Below are 17949 nucleotides of genomic sequence, written 5' to 3'. Positions count from 1 at the left end.
AATATGTACATAGGAGAAAAAAAGGTGCTTTATCATAAAATTACATTCCACAACAGCTGATGACATGATATTATAGCTATCACGTTCTTCGTGAAGCTACCCGAACAATTGAATCTAGCAAAGTGGTACATTTCTCGATGTTTACCGCAACTTTTAATGACAACATTGTCATTTTGAGTTCATTTTTGTTTCAAGCAATCGAACTGCAGCAATAAACGCACGCAGCTTATCAGGACTGAACAAAAATGCACATAGATGCGGGTAGCAGACGACAGGATTCTTATTCATAAGCAACAAAAGGCGCATTGCTTTTTCTTTTGCACGTAAATTAGCGCGTATGGTATGATATCAGTGACCGTCGTAAGCAATACAATAGCAATAGATCAAGTGTTTTCTCATTTGAAGGTAACTGCATAAAGTAACTGTGACAGTATCGAATTTCAATGACAGAACCAGTAAATAAATCCAAATTAAGCAGACATAAATCCGATATAAATGCTATTTCGAGGAATACATCCACTACTGTATGTATTACCGTGATAGCCGTGTTAAAACCTGTCGTTCAACTAATGTGCCATACGTTCTGAATTTAGTATTTGATTCACACTTTTGTACAGTTTACTTTTATTAGTCTTTTTTCCAAGTATGAGTCATATCTTTAGTAAACGTAGTAATCTATTCAAATGTATTCATAATTATCCAACCAAAGCAGCGGTCATATTACATATGCAATTGCATGCCAACGTCAGTTTCTTAATGTATAAACTGATGACGTAAAGCCTTCGTAACGCCTTTTCGAATTAACCTGCCTGAAGTAACGCTTAAGTTAATTCTTAAAGATTTAAATGGGCTATACAGTGATACTTTTGTATTATAAGTTATTTTAACGGGTAAATTGATTGATCACTTGAAGAATTTAAATACATCATTCAATCATAAGAAAACTTTACCCAGTTCCTCTGATAACGGTTATTTAAGATGTGCTTCTTTTCCAATTCCAGGCTATATTTCTTATAGTCTAAACATTTTTGGTTTGTTTATTGGTAAAGATATGAGGATTTCCTTGAGATCCGATGCGGATTTTTTTCAGAACAAACTTAATTTAGCAGTCATTCCTTATTAATATTTAATTAGCAGCTGTACGTAGTCCCTGTTTTCATAATCTAAGTGACTTCAGTCAAACAGCTGATATTTGACTGTTTACACCAGTATAATTAATAAGGTCTTTTTTGGATTAAAGGTTATTAAGCTGCAAGTTATCATTATTGAAGAAACTCATAGGCCAAACTAAGTCAATAAATGATGGGTTGTACTCTGTTTATTGATGTGAAAGTTGCCTATAGGCTTATAAGAAATAAATTTGATCAAATACAATGGTATCAAACAACAGTAAATCTAGTACAAGTACGATGACTTAAGTAAGCATCAGAGTACTGGTACGAAATGATGAGTACGAGTACTGTTCACCTAGTGCGAGTACCGATCTTTTGAAAACAGTGCTTAAGTGCAGTTCTAGTGCCAAGTGCTTTTCCAGTACTACAACACTAGAACATGGCTTCTTGACAAAAGTTCACGAGTTTGTTATTAGTTTCAATTACATATACAAGTAAAAAGGAACTTGGCAACACCAAATCTCTCCCGAAATTGAAAACAAATTACGGATACCGATACTATTAATCTTCTCCACACTGTACTTACAAATGAGGTACTGTTCAATATAATTAAACGTAGAACGGAAGTGAAATCTCAGTGGTGGTTTGAAATGGTCAAGTCCACTAACGGCAGATTCATTCCAAATTGTGGCTGTAAAAGAAGTATTTGGAAGGAGCGTTGATGCCATAACCGGCTTGGCTATACGTTGATATCCACTTAGTATGCATTCGATGTGGCTTACTCTAAGGGGACAAAAGCTTTTTTTCTCTTCATGGAAATCGTACAAGCCTTCTAGACAAGTAAACAATTTCATCATTAAACCTAAAAGCTTGTAAATGGGCATGTTGATCATGGTGCATTTTTTCTTGTTAAAGTTTTCTGGTTAATGTGATGTTTTTTTTTTTTTGCTCTCAAGGTACAGCACTGTCACTGCTGATGTATCTGTTGTTGTTACCTTCCATATATTATTACATGCAGCTCAATAAAAAAAAGCTTACAAAAAAAAAACAGCTGTAACATGTTAAAGAAGGATGTCTGTAAGGGCGGAGCGAGGGGGGGGGCGAATATTTTTTTCCCAAACTGAACTGACACTGAAATTATTTCCTCGATTCTGATTGGCTCTCAACGAGCATGTGATATCCTTTAGAATTCAACATGGATCCCTCCATACTCTGTCGAAATCAGTATGATCAACACGAACAAATTCAAGATATTCACATTAGCAACTTTCCAAAACTTTTGGTAGGTATATATGAACGAAAGTATATAGTGTTCTTAACACAATTAAGCAACTATTCCCAACTACTGAGCCCATTATAGGCAGTCCTCGATCGTTTGTTTACTAGACGTAATACACTTTATAGGTAGCTATGCAAGTAAAGGTTTTCTAGTTGTAGATATCTGTCTCATCCGACGTGTGACACGTGACCTATATAATGTACGGAGGGGCGGGTATGTTAAGTCTTGCCGGGACATGAGACAAGTTATTGTCTCTAAGTTCCTAGACACAGCCTCCCAAATTGTACCTATCAATATTCCTGAATGTGAACTAACTATATAAATAGCTTCAAATAATGAATTTAAGTGTATGCTATTAAAGGAATAGCTCAGGTGTCACAAATGTTTATCTTATATGAAAGAGGACAATAAAAGAAACCCAATTGTGAAGAAATTATTCAAATATCTTTTCCGTTTAGGAGATATTCAAGTTTAAAGTTCTATCTGATTGTGTAAAAACTGCTGAAATCAGACTAGCTGTGACGTCATATCCTCACATTCCTGAAAAGTCTTTGTTATTTTATTAAAATATTTTGTAAGAGTTTATGACTTACAACCAAAAGATACGTCAGGAGATCTCATATGTGTCAAGGGAAGTATTTGAGATTTAACATCTGAAGAATGTTTGATTATATTTTTTTAGATTTGTGAAAAAAAATGTAATTATTTTTTAATGAAATATATTGACACATGTTAAGGAAGTGAGGATGTGACATCACACCCTCACAGTTAGTCTTTCTACACCAGTCATTTGCAAAGAAATTTGTAAACCTTCAAAGTGTGATATCTCCTTAACAGAGAATGCTATCATGGTAGTTTCTTCACTATTCTGTTTGTCTTTTTAAGCTCTTTCATACACGATAGACATGTCAGACACCTGAACCAATCCTTTAATATTTATAACAGTACATCACACTGGTAAGTTCAAACTCAACTGATACGGATAACTCAAGAAAAGAGGAAATCATACACAGAAATATTCTCCTAAAATGGAAAAAAGGGGGACACATACATATATTAAGATTAGTATAGCAGGGTTTGCTTTTGTTCGAGCGAGGGGGATGAGGAGCTTCATTCTCTTTATGTCATCATGTCTTGTACTATTCCCACCTTCGGTTATTCCTTCATTGATTAGTACAATCTATTAACTTTATATACTTTCAAGGTGGTTGTACAAGTACATGTTTGTGTAGTTGTTGATAGGTGTCTCAACAAACAAAATGCACGTGACTTACAATCAGTGTGCGGAGGAGGAGAGGGATAACGGGGAGATCTGTGATACATTATTTTCCCTAAGTTCCTAGACACGATCTTTTCCGCAACGGATATGTTAACGGGATATGTGTAGAGCAACAAATGATGAACTTAGTGTATGTAGTTAACATAAGCAAAGAATAAAGCATACTGCCATATATGTGAGTTCAAAATCATCCAAATTTAGCATAGGGAACCGACACACACAATTTCACGCAAAATGTAACAAATTGTATACACATTGACACCGAATGAGGTCTAACGTGTGCGTGTGTAGACGGGGCGGGGAGGGGGGGGTGGGAGTCACCCGGTTCTGCACTATATCAACCTTCCTTATTTCCTTCATTTATTAATACGATCCATTAAACTTATTTACTTACCTCATGAGTTTTTAATAGGATGTCCTTTGTTCTGGTGTAAATAACATTGACTCAATGACCTGTTGTTTCAATAATATTGAAATCCTTTATTGTTATATTCAGTCCTTGATTATTGGTTCCGGTATCGAATGGTCCTGGAATGGGAGGTGGTGTCCAACTGTTCAATTGAGGTAGTGGCAAAGCACATCAAATGTCATAGCAATATATCAAGCCTCTCTAATTCTATGGTATCTGTGACAGTATCGAAATTCAATTACAAAACCAGTCAGTATATTTAAATTGTGCAGACATCAATCCGAAATATAACCCATGTCGGGAAACCCATTCATTAATTCATTTATTACCGTGATAGCCGTGTTGAAACCTATCGTATTCTGATTTGAATATTTGGTTCACACCTTTTCACAACTTTAATTTTTAACTTTTGTTTCCAATCATGAGTCATATCTTCAGTAACCGTAGTAACATAACAAATCTATTCATAATTATCCAACCGATGCAGCGGTCATACTGCATATACAATAGCATGGATACGTCAGTAACTAAATTCATACACTGATGACGTAAAGCCTTTGTAACGCATTTTTGAATTGACTTGTTTTAGTAAAGTTTGTTGGTTATGACACGCACTTTGAATATGGGAACTATTCATATGAACATTTTTGCTAAATTGAACCCACTATAATGGTTCTACTTAGAAGAAAATTACGTAATGTCACCGCCCTATTAAGTCATTGCCTAGCTAAGTTTTAACTTGGATCAAGTACTAGTTTATATGTACCCCGTACATAATCTTACCACTTGTCGACGAGGCTCGCGACAATTACTCAACCATATGCGTGTATATCAAACTTGACCAAATATGTCAATGTAGAAGCGCGTAAAACAACGTACAAACCATGTGACGAGCTCCCTTATGACACATAACTCATTTAATGTATTGTTACTCTGTCCGCTCCGGTAGTGTGGTGAATTACCAGGTTTGTAAGAAAGTTTGGGATAGTTAGGTAGGTAGATACCCGAGGACACCGTTGAATATATAACACTAAGAGTGCATTCTGAGTTTTAAAGGATAATTGTCTTAAGAATGTATCCGTGGTACATCTTTCACAGTGTATTAAACAAAATAAATATGTACAAGAAGTAATAACTTATCGACTAAAGCACGACAAGCGGATACTGTACATTAACTAACCGTATCACGACACAGCTATTCCTTAATGCGCAAGTTGCCTACCAGCTATACGCATAACTATACCCATTGCGCTAAGGACAACGCAGCGCCTGACGAATAATTTGTCAAGAGCAACGTAGCACAGCTAACGACGAAATGCGTCAGCCCACGAGCCTTACGCTACGACGGCATTGTAAATGCACCAGCAGTTAACGCAGCGCAGCCGCATAGTGCATCGAGCCGATCGTCTGCAGAAGTAAAAAATAACGCCTAAAACAACTACTCTGACAAACGCTATAAAATTCGGAAAGGATTCTACCTGGCAACTTGTTCCAAACTATAATCACCATGAATGTCTATCGACGATAATTGCACGGCACTTTAAACGGCCCCGTAACTGTTTAGAAACCTATACACGATTTTCTGACCAATTGTGACATATCGAATAAGGTTAACATGTACCTGAACCCAAGTACAAGCCGGTGAACAATCCCTGATCCCCGCTCTAACGTCTATGCACCTCTAGTAACTTCCCCGTTTACGACGAACAGAGGCGACCTTGTCCATCAGAACCAACTCTCTTGCAGCCTGCAATAAATTGATACCCTAGATACACAGACTTGCGCACATGTCATTTATACATACTTGACCGTCCCTGCTTAAACATCAACAAACAACCACAGTTATACAACTGGAAAACAGGCAACATACAAAAATATGTACATAGGAGAAAAAAAGGTGCTTTATCATAAAATTACATTCCACAACAGCTGATGACATGATATTATAGCTATCACGTTCTTCGTGAAGCTACCCGAACAATCGAATCTAGCAAAGTGGTACATTTCTCGATATTTACCGCAACTTTTAATGACAACATTGTCATTTTGAGTACATTTTTCAAGCAATCGAACTGCAGCAATAAACGCACGCAGCTTATCAGGACTTAACAAAAACGCACATAGATGCGGGTAGCAGCCGACGGGATTCTTATTCATAAGCAACAAAAGGCGCATTGCTTTTTTTTTTTGCACGTAATTTAGCGCGTATGGTATGATATCAGTGACCGTTGTAAGCAATACAATAGCAATAGATCAAGTGTTTTCTAAATTAAGGGTAACTGCATAAGGTAACTGTGACAGTATCGACATTCAATGACAGAACCAGTAAATAAATCCAAATTAAGCAGACATAAATCCGATGTACAAACTATTTCGAGGAATACATCCACTACTGCATGTATTACCGTGATAGCCGTGTTAAAACCTGTCGTACAAATGATGTGCCATTCGTTCTGAATTTAGTATTTGATTCACATTTATATACAGTTTACTTTTATTAGTCCTTTTTTCCAAGTATGAGTCATATCTTTAGTAAACGTAGTAATCTATTCAAATGTATTCATAATTATCCAACCAAAGCAGAGGTCATATAAAATATACAATTGCATGGCAACGTCAGTTTCGTAATGTATAAACTGATGACGTAAAGCCTTCGTAACGCCTTTTCGAAATAACCTGATTGAAGTAACGCTTAAGTGATTTCTTAAAGATTTAAATGGGCTATACAGTGATATTTTGTATTATAAGTTATATTTACGGGTAAATTGATTGATCGCTTGAAGAATTTTAAATACATCATTCAATCAGAAGAAAACTTTACTCAGTTCCTATGATAGCTGTTGTTTTAAGATGGGCTTCTTCTCCAATCACAGGCTATATATAGTGGTAAAGATTTGAGGATTTCCTTGAGATCCGCTGCGGAATTTTACAGAAAAAACTTATTTAGCAGTCATTCCTTATTAATATTCAACCAGCGGCTGTACGTAGTCCCTGTTTTTATATTTTCAGTGACTTTAGTCAAACAGCTGATATTTGACTGTTTACACCAGTATAATTAATAAGGTTTTTTTTTGGTTTAAAGGTTATTAAGCTGCAAGTTATCATTATTGAAGAAACTCATAGGCCAAACTAAGTCAATAAATGATGGGTTGTACTCTGTTTATTGATGTGAAAGTTGTCTATAGGCTTATAAGAAATAAATTTGATCAAATACAATGGTATCAAACAACAGTGAATCTAGTACAAGTACGATGACTTAAGTAAGCATCGGAGTACTGGTACGAAATGATGAGTACGAGTACTGTTCACCTAGTGCGAGTACCGATCTTTTGAAAACAGTGCTTGAGTGCAGTTCTAGTGCCAAGTGCTTTTCGAGTACTACAACACTAGAACATAGCTTCTTGACAAAAGTTCACGAGTTTGTTTTTAGTGTCAATTACATATACAAGTAAAAAGGAACTTGGCAACACCAAATCTCTCCCGAAATTGAAAACAAATTACGGATACCGATACTATTAATCTTCTCCACACTGTACTTACTAATGAGGTACTGTTCAATATAATTAAACGTAGAACGGAAGTGAAATCTCAGTGGTGGTTTGAAATGGTCAAGTCCACTAACGGCAGATTCATTCCAAATTGTGGCTGTAAAAGAAGTATTTGGAAGGAGCGTTGATGCCATAACCGGCTTGGCTATACGTTGATATCCACTTAGTATGCATTCGATGTGGCTTACCCTAAGGGATACACGTTTTTTTCCCTTCATGGAAATCGTACTGCTGAAAATGCTGCACAAGACTTCTAGACAAGTAAACAATTTCATCATGAAACTTAAAAGCTTGTAAATGAGCCTTTTGATCATGGTGCATTTTTCTTGTTAAAGTTTTCTGGTTAATGTAATGTTTTTTGTTTTTACTGTCAAGGTACAGCACTGTCACTGCTGATGTATATGTTGTTGTTACCTTCCATATATTATTACATGCAGCTTAAAGCTTACATAAGAAACAGCTGTAACATGTTAAAGAAGGGTAGGGGCGGGGCGGGGGAGCTGGTAGTACAAATTAATGATTTATTTTATGAAGACTTTCATAGATGCAAGACAATGACCTGATCTACTTTGCTGTTGCGTTACCTTCATGTTCATTACTTGTATTGGAAAGATGACATGTTGAAAGGGTATTTTGAGTAAAGAATTTGAAGATCATTTAGTCCTTCACCGCCAATGCTGAAGACTTTCATAGATGCAAGACAATGACCTGATCTACTTTGCTGTTGCTGTACCTTCATGTTCATTACTTGTATTGGAAAGATGACAACATTGTTTAAAACATGTTCAAATGATATTATGAGTAAAGAATTTGAAGATCATTTAGTCCTTCAACGCCAATGCTATTAAACTTCAGTTTTCAGTTAATCTTATACCCATGTATCATGTTACCTTACTTGAAGTTCATTAATGCAACGTTAACCATGCATAAACCTCTTCTGTGTGCTTTTTAACTGCGATGAGTGAATTTAACCAGCTTTGCATAAATTTAAACACACCTGTATAGTATAGCGGATAGGCCTAAATACCTGCGTTATTGAGTAATAACACCCACTTTCCGTGTAACTTAACTCAACCAGGTGAGTACCTTTATGCAGGATGGTGCATAATATAGCGGATAGATTAACTCACGTTTTCTGCATAAGTTTAGTCAAATTCTTGTTTTTTGTGTTAAATGGGCTCCTAGACTAAGTGGTATCATAAAATATACAGTCATATGTATATACTTCGGTTTAGCAGTAATGTAATACAGTAAAGTGTAAGAATATGTTACGATCGCATATCTTACTTGGCAGGTATACATTTATTGACGATATTATCTGTTGACGAAAGCAACCCAGTGCATAGTTCTGTTATATGTATACATAGCTTGAATAGCAACCAACGGGAAAAAATAGGATAAGAAATTGTAACTTTAAAGTTGTCCTTAAAGACTAATACTACATAAATCCAAACTTCACCTCCCGTCATAGTCATTTGAACTTCCTCTTATAGTCCATACTATTAGCTTTATTCTTTTGAGAACCGCAAACATTAGTTCAATCCTGCTAACCACGACGGATTCCTTCATAGTGCGTGCAGTCTGTCTTAGTCAATGATGTATGACTGTAGCAAACAAGAATTCTATTTAGGTGTTACTTTCCGATCGGTTAGATCAATAACCAGCACTGCATGGTATTCATCGCCCAGGGTAACTGAGACAATTGCATAGAAATTATGTTGTAATTATTCATTCAGTCGAGGCATTTTGGTAGATTGTACGGCGGCTTAGATCTTTCCATACTTGCGTGTTATAAAGAGCAAATTATTACACGTATACATTGCAAATCGAAATATAAACATATAGTACACACATAATACGTTGTGTGCTTCCATTATATATGTACACCGATACGATTACATCAAAGATAACGATAGTCAGTATTATTGGTAGTGACATATTACACACTAAGCTAGGGAACGTATCGAAGGCAAAGTTTCAAAGTTAGTTATTTGTACACTTTTGAGTTTGGGGATATATGTTCTTAGGAAACACAAAACTACCTTAACTATCGTCTTAAATGATTATGTTCAACATGCAGTGTTAACATAATATACGGTAGCTATCACTTCTATTGTACTAAATGAGGACTGAAATCACAACATTCCCCCAAATTGCACAGTGAAGCCATAGTCCTAGCTGCAACACTCTGTTAATTTAATTTTGACTGTATTTGAATTATGCAGGGGTGTGAAACGGCTTCTAATACATTGTGAACTAAGAAGTCAATTGTTCATAGAGCAAGGCTGATGTTGAAAGTGTACAATATCGGCAGAATGATAGACATTTTTATACAGAAAGGTTGACTATTCGAGGACAAATAAGGAAACATTTTCATTCCAATATGAATAATAAATAATGTCATCGCTCAGGGAACATTGAAGACCGAAACAAAAACGTCAACAATTTCTTGAACGTATTTCGACAACTTCGACTAATTTATATTTCTTCTCTGGTCAGTTCAATGGCATACGGGTAATTTACAATAAACTCTACTAGAGATATTCTTCAATGTGCATTACATATTTGTTATATTTTCCTCTCTCCATTGTTTAAGGAGGTTAACATCATCGTGTCTCGGGTCAAATATCATTCCCACTGTGAGTAGAAGGTTGATTTCACAAATAGTCTTATTCGTGTTGATGAAAGTAGCGTCGTCAACATATAGCAGTGATCATATTCTTCCCATCTGAATATAACATTCACGATATTCCCGGACAGGACCTACCATTGTTAGCCTGGGCGCGATTTTCTTTTCCCAAACAGGTTTGCAATTACGGAGTTTTGTCCAATCAGATTGCTCGTGACGTAAGAATCAATTATGACCATTTCTTGGAAGCTGGAAGACATACCCTGAGTCAGAAGAATAATAAGGTCTTCACTATAAGGTTTACAAAGTAGGAAAGAGACAAAGGACACTGAGGGGGAAAAAAGAAAAAAAAAATAAGGAATCAAACAGAAATGTTTTAAGTTGTCTCTTGAAAATACAAAGGGGAGGGAGAGTCACGAACGTGAAATGGGAGTTTGTTCCAAAGAGAAGGCGCAGCGACAGAAAAGGCACGATCGCCATCACGAGTGCGGGTACGTGAACCAGGAGTTAATTGCAAATGCGCATGATTGGAACAGCGAAGCGTAACTGTAGTTGACCGACGCAAAGGAGTAAGAAGGTCAGTGATATATTGAGAGGCAAGCCCGTTGATCGCTTTGTAGGTGAAAAGTTAGATCTTAAACTGGATGCGCAGAGAGATGGGAAGCCAATGCAATGAACGCAGTACAGGAGTGATGGGAATCAAACTTTTTAGTGAGTGAGACTAGGCGCGCAGCAGCGTTCTGAATTATCTGACGGGGAGCTATGTGTACTTAGTTAAGTCTAGTTACTGGGTTTCCTTCCAAACGCCCTAACTTTACTTTAAATGCTTGGAACAAATGCTAGCATTATTTATGATACACACGCTACATTCTATTGGGTTCTTGTTTACGTTTTCCAAGATTCGTGAGCCGTTCTATTGAAATCGGAATTCGTTTCGTGGAATGGCTACACCAAAAGTTCACGAGTCTTGAATGACCATACGCAAAACATGACAGCAGCAGTATTTTGATTCGGTACAGTACGTGAGTGATTTACGCGACTAGATTAGGACTCTAGCTAGTTTGAATTTACTTTTCTACAAGTTGGAAATTGGTACGCAAATAATCAAGGCTTAATTTACAAAACTTTTCTGTTGAATTTGACCTATGATTATCTCCATTGGTGTAAATCCATATATAGAGGAAACTATTGAATAAACACCGTACATATAGGACGGGTATATCTTCGTTGCAACGAATGGATGCAGACATTTTGGTAGTCTCAAAGTGAAGATTTTCGTGGAGATGACGTAACTTTTCCGACCTATCATTAGAGACTGTAATAAATAATAAAAATAAAAATAAAAATAATAATAATGGACATTTAAAATGCGCCGGTATTCGTCAGGAGAGACGCTAATGGCGCAGAGACGCTCGTGTTTACACATAATTGCAAACATGTTTTGGACGAAGAAAAATTGCAGTCGGTGCATACCATTTCTCACGTTGCTGCCACGTGGCCCACGTAGTATACACAACAAGGCTGACAATGACACACCTGTAAAAGCCTTCATTCCAGTGCCATATTGTCACATTTCATACAGACTTCTTGTGGTAATATAATGGACTAATAGCATGTAGTATATCAGCAATATTGCCAGTTTTGTGGCAACTGTCATGTATATTGTGTTAATTAGATGCCGAGGGGTTGTGGCCTACATTATGATCAACCTAAAATTCTATCATTTAATAAAGTGTTTTAAGTGGATTGTCAGTCGTCTGCGCCAATAGCCTGCTATATAATACCTTACCCAGAGTACTCTTAACCTATGAAAGATGTAATACATACAATATGAATCTACGAGTGGCTGCGTCATTCGACTACAATATTATGTAGTTTTAGATATATATATATAGCTTCAGAAGTAAGAACTTTTAAGGATCCCATGAATAGACCAAGTCAGGTTATTCTAGTCAGGAAACATAACGTAACCTGGAAAACATTCAGTTGGACTATCCGTAAAAACAACCGTCTATGCACGATATAATTAGCTATTGATTGATATTGAGTGACTATATTTAACTTGAGCTGACTTATTTAAGTTGACCTAATTGACTTGAAAGAAAGACACTTCCTGAAACAGTTAAAACATAAAAATAAAATGGTTAGGCAACACGCATTTCAGATTATTGATTATGTGGTATTTAATATTCGTATCCATCAGTTGTATTACGTGAATAAGTACATGATGCCCCTAGGTAATAATTGTTAAACGTAATTTAATAGTTATTTAGCAGTATTCGATACTACCACCATGTTCGTTGTAACTTTAGGAAATTTGTTTGATAACCCAAATGCCTTCTAATGCTATATTGGTCATTACCCACACAGGTATCACAACTGTAAAAATAATTGTATGAACATTATTAAAAAAGTTGTTGATGTCATATTTTTGTAGGATACTTTAATTACATGGTTAACACTTAGAGGGTAGTAATTTTCTGTAGAAAAGTGGTAACAACATGCGAAAGTTCCATTTGTTTACTTTAAACTACGGCTTTCTTGTAACTGATAACACATATATGTACAGCCTGGTGTTTTAAAACGTTAAGCGGATGGCGTAACACTTTACAGTTGTCCAACGTATTCTGTTTGCGACCACTCTCTTGAAGTTCAAAACATAATGACAATAATGAAATGGCAATGTGGTGTCTGGCCACTTGAAACCATTATATATGCATCTCGATGTAAATTGTGTTAAATATTTTGGTATGAGGAAATCGGTAACAATGTTTGTTTGAGGTTGGTTTTGTAAAATCGATGAACCGAAAGAAAACGATAATCATGTGGACGTTTCCTCTTCTTATCACAAAGCTATTCGAGTTAACATATCATGATATGTTATGTAGGGACAACCACTAACTGCTTGGATTTATTCAATATCCCGTCTATTAACTATGTGTTAATCAGCCGTGTACCGTGTGTTTATTGCATGATATAGCACGAAATGGGGTATAACTCAAACAATGCATAATGCTACGCTCCAACTGATGGTGGCGCTGCGCTTACATAGTGTCTAGAGTTCCTATTTACGTTCATTATATTTTAATGCGTTTTGTTTTATGCGTTATTTTATCGGTCTTGCTCTGATAAAAGACCAGTATTTTGTTCCATCTACTATTTTTTCATGCCTGTATCTGATATCAACAGACTGTGACCAACTCAACACAGTGATGCTACTTTATAATGCAATTACGCTGCAATGTTGGGAAGATTTCCACGTTACGAATGATGGTCCGTATTACTACCGAGGGGAATTACCTAGTTTCCTATTTTAGGATTTTATACCAAATCCAAAAACAACTTAAGCTTTGTTGTCGATTATTTAGCGAAATTTTGCGTTGATGTGTATGGTATAAATAGACAAACCATTAGAAAGCATGAAGCATGATATAAACGGGAAAGATGTAACTTAAGTTGTGATGATAAAGCTAAGGAATATTAACATATATAATTCAAGGGCAATATAATCTACGTTGGGGAAAAAACTGTTCACACGAATGGACATGATTATATATTTTCTTTTTAGCGACATGATGTATTTACTGTAAAACTGTTACCTATAGTTCATTATGATTATGTTACAAAGGAAATACAAGGCTTTTGTTCGATGTGTAAAGTAGGTTAAATATTTGAAATCTAAATGAATAACCAATGTTTACAATATTATATATATTTAAAATAAGTTGAAGATAGCAGATGCATTTGTATCTACAGCTGATAAAAGTACTCTCCATTTTTTAGTAACGATTAAGTTAACAACGTTTAATGTACAGTTTAAGGGGACATTTAAGATTTTGACTTGGTGAATCAGGGAGCTGCCATTTAGCAGTGTGTTATGGCCAAGCATTTAACATTAAACATGCATAACATTTATAAATGGTTACATGTCAGTAGAGGAGGTCAAAAGTTGGCAGACATCGATGGATATATATTCATATATGTATGCAGTCTTCTTTGAAGACTTACGTGGGGTCAGCAGAGGTCAAGTTAGGTTTGTGTTTCTAAGTCTAAGGTAGTAAATTCCCTAAGATCTACTGAAACACCACCATGGTGTTCTTGTTTGAAATTTTTGTCTGCCTGTCTCACAGTAGTACATGATATTTCAAAATGTAATGTGGTAATACAGTAAATAAATTTTCTTTTTCCTGTACTCAATCTAAAGTTTATTTTGACATGTGTATAGCTTATTTGTAACCCAATACAGACAGTATGCATATACTTGAGTTGTGTTGACATAGTTTCTCTTTTTTTATACCACACAGAAATGAATTTGTGTGGTAACATAAGCATATCTACGCAGTCATCTGAAGATATCCAAAAGATGAAAGTTGAGTTGATTACTTGATCCTTGTGTTAATAATGTACATGTGGATATAGAAAAAAAAATTAGTATAATTTTATGGCCAGTTTTAACCATTTTTGATTTACCTTGGAGGGGAAGTTACTATACAGTAAGAGGACAACATGATGGAAGTGTGTTTCATTCACTGCAACTTGTTTATATTAAACTACAACATTGTTTGTAATGAAGGGGGAGGGGTTGGAGGAGCTAGGGGAGTTATTCATGTTTGCAGAATTGTTATTGTGTCATCTTCAGTTGATCTATTCCATCTGCAGCTAGCCATTAATATTTGATTGAGGTAATTACACCAGTACAGACTGTTTGTGCAGTGACAAGTATCTGTGTTCTCAGTGATTGTTTACTGACTTGAATTACCTTTACCAAATTGTAATGGCTTGGAGAGCCTGGTACGTTAGTAAGCTTTTAATGCCCTCTCAAGTCCACATTGATGTCATAATACATGTGTTTTCATCTGCTGCACATATTCAGTCCTATTCATATATTATATGATATCCCGACGCCTATGTATATCATTGTATTGTTTTCCATTTACTTATTTGATGATAATTATGATAATCTGGTTTAAGAGGGTAGTGGATGTGTTACATCTCTCACATTGACAGTTTACCACATATCAAGTTAAGTTACCACATTTACTGTATAACATGTTATTGTCACAAACCAGGCTGTGACATGTTGAGTGGTAATGCACATGGTATTAGAAATCCGTGTGTAGTTTGAAAAATACTATGTTAAGACTTTTATTTTGTCTGTAGGCAAGTGTTTATCTGAATAACATTTTCTGAAGGAGGGACAACTGAACCTTGCCTATGTTGTTATCATTTTGCAGAAGTTTTCCTTATGTATATTTCTGTGAAAGCTAATTTTGTAAAATTTAAAATGTTCCATCCCTAAAAAATGAACATTAAAGGATGCTAACATTTCTTTTTTCCCCACATGATTAGCAGCAGAGTTATCAGGGAATAATTTCAACAGAGAAGCTGACACCTGTATTTTTCAAAGCCTGGTATGGGCATGGGCGGCGATCCGTACTTTCGAGTGGGGAGGATATGACCTTGTTGACTAACTAAGCGTAGCGCCACCACGAGTTGGCGCGAAGCGTACAAGAAAATTTTGGGATTTACAAACCCTCTAGATGGCCGGAAACGGCACTTCCCGAGGTTTCCAAGCGGCATATACCCACCTTTAAAATAGGGATATCATGTCCGAAATATCTCATAATCAGGATCCAAAATACTTTTTTTTTTAATTTCGAGTGTTATTTTGGGAAAATTGCCCCTGTCAATCTTGTTTCAGGCGCTACGTTAGAATGTTCGAGAGCTCTTTTATATTATTCGATGAAGAAAATGGCCTCATGCAGGCTATTATAGGCCTATACACATGCAATACACAATTACACATAGTTACATTCCTAGGTTCCTAGGTTGCTAGGGCATCCAGGTGAAACGTGTATTAAGCATTACCCTGGTAACATGAGATTCTCAGCTGTTCGAGGGAACAGGTACGTGTGTAGGCCTACTATAGGGCCTATATGAATACTATGAGGGTGCATATATGTACTTTATCAATACCGTGGGAGCAATAATACATTTTGTTGTTATAGGGCCAATGAAGCCTACAGTCAAATATACTTGCTATATAAAGCGCTTTATTTGAAAAGATCGCACTGCGTTTATGGTAGGCGAGAAATGAAACTAAAAAAGAGCCGTACATTCACGATGATGCATAAATGTAAGCATGAAAATATTCTTATCCCTGGCATTTGGTGGGGGGGATATGGTGTATTACATCCCCTCCACCCATTTTCATGGGGGGATATATCCCCCCCTTCCCCCCCAGGATCGCCGCCCATGGGTATGGGTAGAAAAAAATTATGAATGATTTATAGCAAGTTTACTGGTTACATCAAACATACTGTATTTAGCAATTAATACATTCATCGATCAATTATACCCTAACAGTGAATATCTCTCACCACATTTACATAGCAGAATGTCACATAGACCAGGTCGAGCAGTGTCCTCTGTCAAGGTGAAAATAAAAAACAGCAAGAAATTAAAGGTAGTCTTTATTGGCCCCAAAGTTATAGTATGACTGTAATTGCTAGTTTTCAAAAAGTACTTTTGTTGAGGTAATACTCTCCAATGGTTCTCAGACTTTAAATAAACAGAAAAAATAGCAAATGTCCCAGTGACGTACATTTCCTCCAGGGTGGTTATGAAAAAAAGTTTAAGAATTTTGACCAAAGTTAACCATATTTGAATATGTGGCATATTTGGGGCGATACGACGACAGCTGGAAACCCATGCAGTCAAGGACAGCTTGTCAACCTTCCGTGAAATGTATTAAATACAAGTTAAGGGCGAATCTAGTGCTAATATAATTACTTCCCCCATCTAGCCCCACCCGAACCCCAAATCCTCTACCATGAGCTAGCTCCCCTGTAATAAAAGTTTGATGAAAATCGCAGATCTATAGATGAGCATCAAGGAAATTAATATGGTATATGAGTGGGGTAGGGTTGGAGCCAAATTTGATGACCATCAATCTACACTAGCACTCCATGATGGCTAATACCCGAGTCATACATACCCCTTGTTATAAGTCGCGTGCTGCCCAAGCACATTAGGGCTACAGCTCTTCTCGCCCACCCCCACCACCCCACCCCAACCCCCACATACAAAGTGCGGAACATCCGGATCCCGTGGTGACCTATCTACACCAATTTCAAGAACTACGGGCAGAAGGGTGGACAGATAGGGACACATTATAGTCTTAATAAGGTTCCATTCTTTAAAGAAAAAAAAATACCATAATGAATATAAGAGAAACAACAGTTTCCTGTTCCTGTTTTCAAGTTATGTAATTAATATACTAGTGGACACATATAACTTTTATTTACGTCACATTTTGCAGAACAAGTTTGTGACAGTCTTGTCCGATTATTGAAAAACGGCTGATCCACCATCCTACTACACTCAATGTACATATTTAAGCTTCAATCGACTTGACACAAGTTGGATTAAAAAGATTGCCGCCGCACTTGTGACTGATAGCGTTTTATAGTTCAATAAACGTTCTGTAAATTGGCGTCTTAGCGCACAGGGATTTGTGATTGTTACGGTTGTTCATCCCAATGACTTAGAAGTTGTAAACAGTAAACATCTTAAACTTATTCAACTCGAAAGGTGATTTGGGGATTTTGTTTGTGCTCTTCTTGTATACGACATCTCGCGAATATATTCACATCTTCAATAGTGCGATTATGTTTTCTAATGGAGTGGGATA

The sequence above is a fragment of the Apostichopus japonicus genome, chromosome 16 (assembly GCF_037975245.1).
Source record: "Apostichopus japonicus isolate 1M-3 chromosome 16, ASM3797524v1, whole genome shotgun sequence".
Taxonomy (NCBI): Eukaryota; Metazoa; Echinodermata; class Holothuroidea; order Aspidochirotida; family Stichopodidae; genus Apostichopus; species Apostichopus japonicus.
Note: the sequence above shows the minus strand (reverse complement) of the source record.